Here is a 12,788-nt window from a genome sequence, read left to right as displayed (position 1 = left end):
AGGAAGTAGATTAACAGCTCATCACCCAGTTAAAGGAGGGCAAGACACAAAAATCTCCAGGGCTGCTGATCGGTCCTTATCTATATGGGAAAGTTTTACAGGTTTAACCAAAGGTCTGAATTTACATCCATTTAGTTAAACTGGTGGAAGCCCCCGTGCAGTACTCTTATTTCGGTTTAAGAATGGCGCTTTTGGTTTGTCCTAGTTGTACACATTTAAGCTAAACCACAGTCAGCCTCTTGGGTACTGAAATAAGTTGTCTACACAGGGATTTGCACCAGTTTAACTAAACCAGTTTAAATTAAACCAGTGAAAATTTCTTGTGTAGATAAGGCTTGAGTCCTGCTTGAGACAAAGGTGTAGAACATATGCTTGGCTCTAACTTCTGCTTTGGTTCTTTCAGCAGACTCATTTCTGGTCGCCCAGAGAATCTGGGTCCTAGTTGCAGTTGACTCACCATGTAAATTCACCTTCAACAATGGCAGAGATGTTTCAGATCTCCCAGAGCCAACCGAGGAGAGACAGCAGAGTAGGGTCTCCAATCCGAGCCAACATGAGATAGGAGGCTCTGGGAGATTCAAGATGTCTTCCTGGTCTTGTTTAGAAAGCGACCGGTCCTTTCAGTCATCTGATAAGAAACGAAGTACAAAGGGATGTGATGACTTCAAACCAACAAATGGCTGTTAATCAAAGTGGAAGTCTAAGGGGGAGAGGGCCTGATCCAATGCCCAGAGAAGCTGGTGGACAGATTCCTGTTGTATCAGGTCCAATGCCACCCATCCCTGGCTAGCTGCTATACAGACCTGCTGTTTGTCAGTTACATGCTGAATAGTATTGTTCATGGGCCCACACATTTCTGTGCTGGAAAAGAAGTAGTGGTCTGTGTCTACCATGCTGTGCTCTGCAATCTCAGTCAGGAACTGAGGAAAAAGAGCTGCTGCATTTTAGAGATGGGCCTGAACCGAAGCCTCACCCTTGAACCACCTGGAAGTTTGGGGTGCAGGTCCCAAATCTGAATGTAGACATGAATTTTTGCAAAGATGCTTCCATTTTTCTAATGGGCCAAACCGAACTTGGCTCTAGACACCCCCAAATTATTGAGCCGTTTAAAAATCTGGCTTTGTATTTTGTGGCATAAGCTCATCTCTGCTTTTCATGGCAAAAAATCAGCTGTCCCTGTTGTTCTGCCCGAAAATATCTGACTGCTCCCCTGGGTAGCACTCTAAGGGCCTGAATTTCATGCATGGAGCACCCACCCACTAATCTCATTGGACACCGTGGGAGTTGCAGCTGTTGAGCACCTTTGAAATTCAGACTTTGTCTTTCTGGAAGAGGTGCAGGTTTGGGGCAGTCAGCTTGAGGAGCTCCGAGCAAGGAAACCTGATTTGTGGACTCCTCCCACAAAGCTTAAGCCAAAGCTGTGCAGCTTTGATCTTGCTTTGGTTCCCAGCAAACACAACCAGCGTCATTCAGCCCGGCAGTGACGTGCTGCCAAAGGGCTCCCGCAACCATTTCAGCTTTGCTTGTCACACATGTTTCATCATGACCACAATCTATGGGGCACCATCGCCCCAGCAAAGCAGCTCATGTGGGCCTCAACTCAGCAAAGCACTTAAACACAGCCTTCATTTTTAATTCACCAGGGCTTAAGCACCTGCTTAGGCATTGTGCTGAATAGGGGCTATGAAGCTGCACGTGGCTGGAAAGTTACCCTTAGTTCTTGAATGCTGTTTCGTAATGTCGATAATGCAGGGCAGTGTTCAACTGGTCTAATTTGAAAAGGGGGCTGGGGATGAAATTAATGTAAATGTTTTTAAATAAAGATTGGATATCTTGCCAAAAGAGATGCTCTAACTCACCCAGAGGGTATGGGCTTGATTCAGGAATCACTCAGTAAGGTTTTACAGCCCATGTTATGCAGGAGGTTGGGCAAGATCCTAATGGATCCTTCTGGCTTTAAAATCTATGAACATTTAAATAATTCTGAGCTTGGTTAAATCCTCATTTGGTTTTCCTTGATGAATGAGTACTGCTTCCCATAATTCCTTTGTTTTCTGCTCATCCGATTCATCTTTATTCTTGTTCTCCCCCCTACCCTCAAACTTGTAGGAGCCCTACCTGAAGATCAGGGCCATTGGATCAGATAAAATGAAAGGATTATAAAGATAAGTTCCCCAAATTAATCAGTAGTGAAATAGGATAAAAACACTGTCAGAGAGGCATCTGAGACGAAATAAAGAAAGTGATGCAGGGGATCTGCAATTGAAGATGGGGGGGGGAGACACTACAAAATCTGGTGGTTTGACACATGAGGCCCACCAATTAAAAAGTCGGAAACAAAGGGTGGGAATAAACGGTCAGTTTTCAGAATGGAGAGAGGTAAATAGTGGTGTCCCCCAAGGGCCCACTCCTGGACTGGGCCCAGTCCTATTCAACATATTCATAAATGACCTGGAAAAAGGGGTCAACAGTGAGGTGGCAATATTTTTAGATGATACGAAACTACTTAAGATAGTTAAGTCCCAAGCAGACTGCAAAGAGCTACAAAAAGATCTCACAAAACTAGATGACAGCGCAACAGAACGGCAGATGACCTTCAGTGTTGATAAATGCAAAGTAATGCACATTGGAAAACATCATCCCAACGATTCGTATAAAATGATAGGGTCTAAATTAGCCATTACCACTCAAGAAAGAGATTTTTGAAAATGCCTGGTGCTTGCATTACTTGCTAATCTGCAGAAGCAGCAGGACAAATCCATCTTTAAAATAATCATTATATTTTGTAATAAGCGCATCAGTATGTTAGGGTTACCAAAACAAGGTCTGGCAATAAGCATGTGGGATGTAGCAATAGTTGAGAATTACAATTTAGCTGCAGCTAAAGTCAGATCCTTGGGGAGGGTGGGGGGGGAGATGATCTAGAATAGACCATATAACAAAATCTGCTCGCCTGGTCAATGTCTGCAAAGCCCTCAGAGATCCTGAGATGCAGGGCACTGCGTGAGTGCAATGTTGTTGTTAGTCACAAGCTTGAAAGTGTAAGGGGGGAGGATTTTTTTCTCAGAAGTGCATTATTATTTCTTCTACTTCCAACAGCTGAATTCTTTGCACCGTGAATTGATTTGCTTCTAATTATATTTAAAAAAAAAAAAACCTGTTAGCCAAAAATATGGGCTCTCTCCCCTGTTGAATACAAGATGCATATTCTTGTAGACACCTGCATACAAGGTGCAGGTGCCCCCTGCTGATTTTGTTTCTTGCTCTCATTCTTTCACCACTCTGCCGCTTACTGACTTTCCTTCCTCCTCCTTTTTTTAAGTTTCTATCATTCTTTCTTTCCCTACCTTTTCCCCAAAGCACAGCTTGCTTTAGGGCGTACACCCTTGAGAAAACCACCAGATGGTCACTCCTATCCATCTGCAGTAATCCACGCAAATCCATCATGAAATGATTTGGCTGTCCACTCTGGTGCAGTTTTCCCTTCTCTCTGGCTTTTCCTAGGACAGACATTTACGGTTTACTTTCGTTACTGCTGATCTCTTTTTTTCCTTGGCTTCATGGTCTATGTTTAGTTTACGTCTACTTCCCTTCTATTCATGTTCTATTGCTCTCATGATACCCTTCCTTTATTTTTAAGTTGATTTCTCTTCCTTAATGTCTTGCATGTCTCTCACCTGTATTTTTGCTTCTTTCCATTTCCTCCTTCAGTTTGGTTGCTTGTCAAACTATTTTTTAGCCTCCTTGTTCTGCTCCTCTTTGCAGAGCAGAGCACAGTGCTATGAGGTCTTTTATCTCACTACTTTTCTTCCCATCTTGTTTCTTTTCTCCTTCCCTTCTCTTCCATCTAGCCTGGAGCTGTGTTGTGTTTTTATTTTTGTTTTTGTTCTTTTTGTACTGCTGGCCGGCTGCACTGGAAATGCTGCAGGGGTTGAGTATAAGATACTAAGTTGATAATCGCGATGCTGCCTTTCTTGATGGAAAGGCCAAATCCGTGTTTGCTACCAAATCTGTGTTTAGCAGACCTTGCTCTTGGTTAGCAAAGCTGGAGTGGAGTGTCCTTACAAATTTCTATGGTAAGATGATTTCACCGTTAAGCTGCCGCTTTGTGGTTGTACATAGTAAATATATTATTGTTCTCAGTCAAAGTGAACAAGAAGTTGTTTGAATGCTCCCAGCCCAGCAGCAGTGTGAATGGCTGTCCTGTTTGCAGCAAATTGATAGCCCCAGAGGCTGTTTTGATTTAAAAATGGATGGTTCACCCACAGCTGCTGGGCGTGAACATGGAGCAGTGCAGTGCCTTGCCTGGCGGGGCTGTAGGAGTTAGTGTACAGGCCCAGCCCCACCACCCTGCCTGGAGACGTGCAGTTCCAAACTGTGACAGAATTATATTCTGCGCAGCCACCCTGAAAATGGCTTTGGACTTCCCATGATGTGCCTCTCCCCATTCAGGCTGAGGAATGGAGATCTCAGCAGAATGTCTCTCTCGGAGAAGCCACAGCACCCCAGTGAAGATTTAAAAAGGTCAGCAACAGATCATAGAATATCAGGGTTGGAAGGGACCTCAGGCGGTCATCTCGTCCAACCCCCTGCTCAAAGGACCAATCTCCAATTTTTGCCCCAGATCCCTAAATGGCTCCCTCAAGGATTCAACTGACAACCCTGGGTTTAGCAGGCCAATGCTCAAAGCACTGAGATATCCCTCCTGCCCTGTCTAAAGCGATGCTGACCTGGCTTACATGACTGCATTTTATTCTTCTTTGGTTGTGTTAATCCTGCTTTCCTCATACCTGAGCTCCCGGCCTTTCCCTCCACCAATTATGTCTCTCTACAACCTTCTTCCTCTTTGTTCACCCAGCACGTCTGGCTGCATCCTCAGTCCCTGTGTGCACGGTATCACAATACTCTGCATCTTTCCTTCTGCATGATACTACCCTCCACAGAGCTACATCAATTTATGCTAACAATCTGCCACTGAATAACAGATATCTGTGGGCTGATTTCACGTGCCTGTGCCATCTGGGTTGGAATACTGTTGGAACAGGTAGACACAGCAGTCAACAAGTTCTTCCACAGCTCAGATCAAGATGAGTGGTTTTGAGAGAAGGAAATTTGTTATCAATTAGTAAATCATTTCCGAGCATGCTCAGTGTCAAGCTGTCTGGAGTGGCTCACAACTGGGATGTAAGGGTAGGAGAAACCACAACCTCCCTACAATAACCTTGTGACCCCTCCACAACTCCTTTTTGGGTCGGGACCCCAACAATTATGAAATTTCACATTTAAATAGCTGAAATCATTAAATTTAAATTTTTAAAAGTCCTGTGACTGTGAAATTGACCAAAATGGACCGTGAATTTGATAGGGCCCTAATTATAAGTGAGATTAATGCATGCAGCAACTCAAAAGCATTTCATAACGTCTAAACACATTTTTATAAACCTAATAAATACCTATTTTAACTATACTAACACAGGTGAGCCAGACTGGTTTCCAGCTATGCATCTGTCAGTGGTCAGTGAGGCCTAGGGGCCTTGGCAGGAGCTGGCATCTGGTCTGCCAGCATCATGCTCAGAGGGCCTATATTAATTTTATATAATTTACCTATAAAGGTAAATTTTTATAATTTACCTATAAAGGTAGCCAGCCAGTCAGGCAGCGGCACAGACAGCTGCAGCGGCACAGGAGCTAGCAAACCGAGCTCTAAACAGGGGAGTTTGAGTGGGAGTTCTGTTGGAGGAGAAGGTAGTTGTACTTGGTTTTGTATTTTTAGTATTTGTCTTTGTGTGTGTGTAGGGGTTTTGTGCTGGGAGAGCAGCTGAGCCTGATTAGGGGGTGGGGCTTTGTGCTGAGAGAGCAGCTGAGCCCTGCCTAGGGGGTGGGGCTTCTGACTAGGGGCCCTATAAAGGTAGCCAGCGGCACAGACAGCTGCAGCGGCACAGGAGCTAGCAAACAGAGCTCTAAACAGGGGAGTTTGAGTTTGTATTGTGGTGCTTGTTTGGGGTTTGCTTTTGCTGGGGGGGTGGTCTTTTTGGTGTGGCTTGTGTTTCCCAGATTAACAGGATTTAGGTGGGAAGGAGATGACAGATACAGAGGCAGCTGTGGGAGTGACTCCTGCAGTGAAAGACACATTGAGGATGACTGGATGTGGAAGCTGTGGTATGTACATGATCCTGGAGGGGGGAACCGGTAAGAGTTTTGTCTGCATGAAATGCCGTCTGATAGAGCTGATGGAGGAAAAGATCCGAGGTTTGGAGATGCAGGTGGAAAGTCTGGTTGAGTTTAGGAAGGGGTTTGAGCAGATGATGGAGCAAAGATATGAGGTATCTGAAGGGAAAAGCTCAGACTTGCAGATGGAAGCAGGGCTGGGGAATTTTGAGGGGAGACTGGATGATGAAAGTGGTCAGTGGAAACATGTGACTCAAAGAACCAGGCAGAGAAAAAGACAGGCTAGTGCAGGAGAAATAGAGCTTAGGAACAGGTTTGCAGAGTTGGAAAATGAAGAAGGGGCTCAGCAGGTAGTCGCTGAAGGTGGAAGGGTAAGGAAGAAGAGAAGAGAGGCTAGCCCTATAGAAAAAGGGGAAGAGTCAAGGGAGACTACACCAAATATGAGCCCCAGGAGGATACAGGATGGGTTGAAGAAAATTGTAAGGGAAAACAGGAATGGAAAGAACTTGCAGCCAGAGGGAACAGGGGAGAGACTGGAGAATAGCACTGTCACCAGGAAAAGGCAGGTCTATGTGATCGGGGACTCTTTATTGAGAAGAATAGACAGGCCTGTAACTAGAGCTGATCCTGAGAATAGAAGGGTGTGCTATCTTCCGGGTGCTAAGATATGGGATGTAGACCTGAGGTTGAAAAGGATCCTCAAGGGAGCGGGAAAGAATCCCCTAATTATCCTTCATGTGGGAACAAATGATACGGCCAGATTCTCGCTGGAAAGTATCAAGGGAGACTATGCTAGGCTGGGGAAGACGCTTAAGGAAATTGAGGCTCAGGTGATCTTTAGCGGGATCCTTCCTGTTCCTAGAGAAGGGCAACAAAGGTGTGACAAGATTATGACTGTCAACAGATGGCTTAGGCAGTGGTGCTATAAGGAGGGCTTTGGGATGTATGGCCACTGGGAGGCATTCACGGACAGAGGTCAGTTCTCTCGGGATGGACTTCATCTGAGTAGGGAAGGAAATAGACTTCTAGGATCGAGGCTGGCACAACTGATAAAGAGAGCTTTAAACTAGGAATTGGGGGGAGATGGATGGGAGATGTCCAGAAAATCTCCACGCCAGATTTTAGCATTGAGAGGGAAGAAGATGAAGTAAGAAAGGATACAGCCATTGGTAGGAGAATGTATATAAGGAGCAAGGGCGGTGTGGATACTAGTCTAATAGGTTATACTGGCTGTAGAATGACTGTGCCTAATAGGGTACAAAATGTGAGCGAGGCCAAACAGCAAAAATTAAGATGTTTGTACACCAATGCGAGGAGTCTAGGTAACAAAATGGAGGAACTAGAGCTACTGGTGCAGGAAGTGAAACCAGATATTATAGGGATAACAGAAACATGGTGGAATAGTAGTCATGACTGGACTACAGGTATTGAAGGGTATGTGCTGTTTAGGAAAGACAGAAACAAAGGTAAAGGGGGTGGAGTAGCATTGTATATCAACGATGAGTTAGAATGTAAAGAAATAAGAAGCGATGCAATGGATAAGACAGAGTCTGTCTGGGCAAAAATTACATTGGGGAAGAAAACTAGTAAAGCCTCTCCTACGATAGTGCTTGGGGTGTGCTATAGACCTCCGGGATCTAATTTGGATATGGATAGAGCCCTTTTTAATGTTTTTAATAAAGTAAATACTAATGGAAACTGCGTGATCATGGGAGACTTTAACTTCCCAGATATAGACTGGAGGACCAGTGCTAGTAATAATAATAGGGCTCAGATTTTCCTAGATGCGATAGCTGATGGATTCCTTCATCAAGTAGTTGCTGAACCGACTAGAGGGGATGCCATTTTAGATTTAATTTTGGTGAGTAGCGAGGACCTCATAGAAGAAATGGTTGTAGGGGACAATCTTGGCTCAAGTGATCATGAGCTAATTCAGTTCAAACTAAATGGAAGGATTAACAAAAATAAATCTGCAACTAGGGTTTTTGATTTCAAAAGGGCTGACTTTCAAAAATTAAGGAAATTAGTTAGGGAAGTGGATTGGACTGAAGAACTTAAGGATCTAAAGGTAGTTGAGGCCTGGGATTACTTTAAATCAAAACTGCAGAAGCTATCGGAAGCCTGTATCCCAAGAAAGGGGAAAAAATTCATAGGAAGGAGTTGTAGACCAAGCTGGATGAGCAAGCATCTTAGAGAGGTGATTATGAAGAAGCAGAAAGCATACAGGGAGTGGAAGATGGGAGGGATCAGCAAGGAAAGCTACCTAATTGAGGTAAGAAGATGTAGGGATAAAGTCAGAGAGGCTAAAAGTCGAGTAGAGTTGGACCTTGCAAAGGGAATTAAAACCAATAGTAAAAGGTTCTATAGCCATATAAATAAGAAGAAAACTAAGAAGGAAGAAGTGGGGCCGCTTAACACTGAGGATGGAGCGGAGGTTAAAGATAATCTAGGCATGGCCCAATATCTAAACAAATACTTTGCCTCAGTCTTTAATAAGGCTAAAGAGGATCTTGGGGATAATGGTAGCATGACAAATGGGAAGGAGGATATAGAGGTAGATATTACCATATCAGAGGTAGAAGCGAAACTGAAACAGCTTAATGGGACTAAATCGGGGGGCCCAGATAATCTTCATCCAAGAATATTAAAGGAATTGGCACCTGAAATTGCAAGCCCATTAGCAAGAATTTTTAATGAATCTGTAAACTCAGGAATAGTACCGAATGATTGGAGAATTGCTAATATAGTTCCTATTTTTAAGAAAGGGGAAAAAAAAGTGATCCGGGTAATTACAGGCCAGTTAGTTTGACATCTGTGTAGTATGCAAGGTCCTGGAAAAAATTTTGAAGGAGAAATTAGTTAAGGACATTGAAGTCAATGGTAAATGGGACAAAATACAACATGGTTTTACAAAAGGTAGATCGTGCCAAACCAACCTAATCTCCTTTTTTGAAAAGGTAACAGATTTTTTAGATAAAGGAAATGCAGTGGATCTAATTTACCTAGATTTCAGTAAGGCATTTGATACCGTGCCACATGGGGAATTATTAGTTAAATTGGAGAAGATGGGGATCAATATGAACATCAGAAGGTGGATAAGGAATTGGTTAAAGGGGAGACTGCAACGGGTCCTACTGAAAGGCGAACTGTCAGGTTGGAGGGAGGTTACCAGTGGAGTTCCTCAGGGATCGGTTTTGGGACCAATCTTATTTAATCTTTTTGTTACTGACCTTGGCACAAAAAGTGGGAGTGTGCTAATAAAGTTTGCAGATGATACAAAGCTGGGAGGTATTGCCAATTCGGAGAAGGATAGGGATATTATACAGGAGGATCTGGATGACCTTGTAAACTGGAGTAATAGTAATAGGATGAAATTTAATAGTGAGAAGTGTAAGGTTATGCATTTAGGGATTAATAACAAGAATTTTAGTTATAAGTTGGGGACGCATCAATTAGAAGTAACGGAAGAGGAGAAGGACCTTGGAGTATTGGTTGATCATAGGATGACTATGAGCTGCCAATGTGATATGGCTGTGAAAAAAGCTAATGCGGTTTTGGGATGCATCAGGAGAGGCATTTCCAGTAGGGATAAGGAGGTTTTAGTACCGTTATACAAGGCACTGGTGAGACCTCACCTAGAATACTGTGTGCAGTTCTGGTCTCCCATGTTTAAAAAGGATGAATTCAAACTGGAGCAGGTACAGAGAAGGGCTACTAGGATGATCCGAGGAATGGAAAACTTGTCTTATGAAAGGAGACTTAAGGAGCTTGGCTTGTTTAGCCTAACTAAAAGAAGGTTGAGGGGAGATATGATTGCTCTCTAAATATATCAGAGGGATAAATATAGGAGAGGGAGAGGAATTATTTAAGCTCAGCACCAATGTGGACACAAGAACAAATGGGTATAAACTGGCCACCAGGAAGTTTAGACTTGAAATCAGACTAAGGTTTTTAACCATCAGAGGAGTGAAGTTTTGGAATAGCCTTCCAAGGGAAGCAGTGGGGGCAAAAGATCTATCTGGTTTTAAGATTCTACTCGATAAGTTTATGGAGGAGATGGTATGATGGGATAATGGGATTTTGGTAAGTAATTGATCTTTAAATATTCAGGGTAAATAGGCCAAATCCCCTGAGATGGGATATTAGATGGATGGGATCTGATTTACTATAGAAAACTCTTTCCTGGGTATCTGGCTGGTGAATCTTGCCCATGTGCTCAGGGTTTGGCTGATTGCCATGTTTGGGGTCAGGAGGGAGTTTTCCTCCAGGGCAGATTGGAGAGGCCCTGGAGGTTTTTCGCCTTCCTCTGTAGCATGGGGCATGGTTGACTGGAGGGAGGCTTCTCTGCTCCTTGAAGTTTTGAACCATGATTTGAGGACTTCAATAGCTCAGACATGGGTGAGGTTTTTCATAGGAGTGGTGGGTGACATTCTGTGGCCTGCGCTGTGCAGGAGGTCGGACTAGATGATCAGAGTGGTCCCTTCTGACCTTAGTATCTATGAATCTATGAATCTATGAATTTTTTTCATAGAGTCCGAGCTCTTTCCCCTCTGTAACATTACTACACATTTTCTCGTCCCAACCTCCCAGGCCTGGTCCATGCCCTGTTATAGTGGTTTAATTAAAGGGATGCTTTTTATACTGATTTAGTTACAGCAGCGCAGCTGTGTGTGTGGACAATCTCTTGAATCCATTTAAGCCTGGCTTCTATCAGTTTAGCTTGCCCAAGCAGCATCCTCTCTCACCTCTCCACCCCCGAAAAAAGGCTTTTTTTTAATGTCAGGGACAGGAGACAATTGTACATAGGTCTTGCAATTTTCAGGTCTCACTCTGCAATTTTTGCAACATACTCTGCCCTTGCTAAATTTGCATTTTTAACCACATGCTTAGTTTCCATCCTTTTTTTTCTATTGGAAAAATACCAGCACCAGTATTCAGAGACATCCTACGGCCCCTCCTCCAGGCCAGACAGAGCAGAAGCAAAGTCAGGAACTCCCAATGTGCTTATCCACCCACCTCGGGAGGTATGACCTTTGCCCTCTCCTTCAACCCATTCATCTCACTGAAGTATGAAACTTTATTGATGCTGGTTAAGGGTCTTGACCTATTGCCTGAGTGAGAGCTACAGGATTAGATCCTATTTCTCTCTTTCCCCCCACTCCTTGCTTTTTAAACAGGACATTTAAAAGCTTCAGAAGTTTGTTAAAGGTGCCCTGCAGAGAAGGAAAGAATAGTCTTCTTCCTTTTTGTTCTTGGTTATTTATGATTTATACAGAAGACATTATTTTTAATAATAAACTAAATCAGTGGTTTTAAACCTGAATCACAAACCTCTCTGAGGTCTTCAGCAAAACAAGGGAAGGACCAGACTTTGGTCACCAATGGCTGTAACTGGGGCAAATCTCCAATCTAGAGAAGGCCTAAGATATAATAAAGCAGACTCATTTGGAAATTCTAGTGTCCCAGTCAAATTAGTTGAATACAGCTTCCATCTACTCCATGGCAGGAGTTGTATCCTTCAGCTTAAGGTTCCCATTGTGATTCTCATGGCGACTTAACCAAGCCTGGTTTCATCTGACTTAACCGAGCCTGATTTCATTGAGAGCACATGTGTTCTCCACCACGTACTGAAGAACTGGACATCAGCATTCCATTGCTAGGACAACACTCTCCCCATAAGCTTAAGCTTTTGCTGAAACTGTTCCTAAAACTGTACGTACTTAAGAATTTGGTGCAGGTCTTTTGAATGATATTAAAAAAGATTGGTTTTGTTACTGATGTTCATAACTAAAACCCTTGGCTGCTATAGACTGTGGTGTGTTGCTGTAGGTTTGGGCTGAGTCATTATAGTGCTGGGTTTCAGGTGGTCATTGCTCATTTTTCCTGGAAATAAAGCCTTTGTTCTGGACTTCGCAATTATGTACAGGAGGACATGATCAGATCTGATATTTGCAAACCTTTAACCCTGGTGAGTTTACTCTCAGTTAGCTGACATGGTCGTAACTGGCTTGATCTGCACTGACTGTAAGTCATGATTTGCATCGTCTCATTTCATTCAGTCGTTCACAATCGTGTTCATATGTGGCAACTTTCTGTAGTGTAGGCCAGGCCCCCGAGTGTGTCGGCACACCACGTTCAACTCACCCTCCCATCATGGGCCGACTAACAAAGGGTGACCTGTTTTGGAAACTGGAACCAAGCCTCTCTGGCTCCTGCCACACACCATGAGCCTGGGGTAGCCATCCAAATACTGAACACGGCTCCCCCACCATAAATGTCATGGAAAAGCAACATGTTCACATTGATTCAAGGAACTACTCTTATGCAGTATCCGAGTGATTTATAAAACTCCTTACTGTGTGCTGTTCTGGAGGCAAACAGCTTGGTAAGGTTCTAAACAAGATGAGACATACAGTTATGAATTATTCTAGCATCTGCTGCTATTATAAAGTAGATAGGATAAAAATGGCAAGGGCTATCAATCCTCATGTGTCAACGCATAAATTCATCTGTGGATGGACTCAGGAAGAAACTTAACCGCTGCAGTATAAGATTGCACTATTGGATACTTCATGGGAGATATTTATACCTTTCTTTGAATAGCCCAGTGCTACAAAAAG

General features: G+C 43.5%; 1 protein-coding gene across 1 annotated transcript in view; it reads left to right on the top strand.

The window, feature by feature from the left end:
* The window catches only part of RAMP1 (receptor activity modifying protein 1), a 152,904-nt gene that overhangs the window by 40,993 nt on the left and 99,123 nt on the right, over positions 1 to 12,788 (top strand). The window lies entirely within an intron of this gene.

This window comes from Dermochelys coriacea, chromosome 11 (assembly GCF_009764565.3).
Source record: "Dermochelys coriacea isolate rDerCor1 chromosome 11, rDerCor1.pri.v4, whole genome shotgun sequence".
NCBI classification, from domain to species: domain Eukaryota; kingdom Metazoa; phylum Chordata; order Testudines; family Dermochelyidae; genus Dermochelys; species Dermochelys coriacea.
The sequence above is the reverse complement of the archived record's forward strand: the minus strand, read 5'-3'. Positions and strand labels throughout refer to the sequence as shown.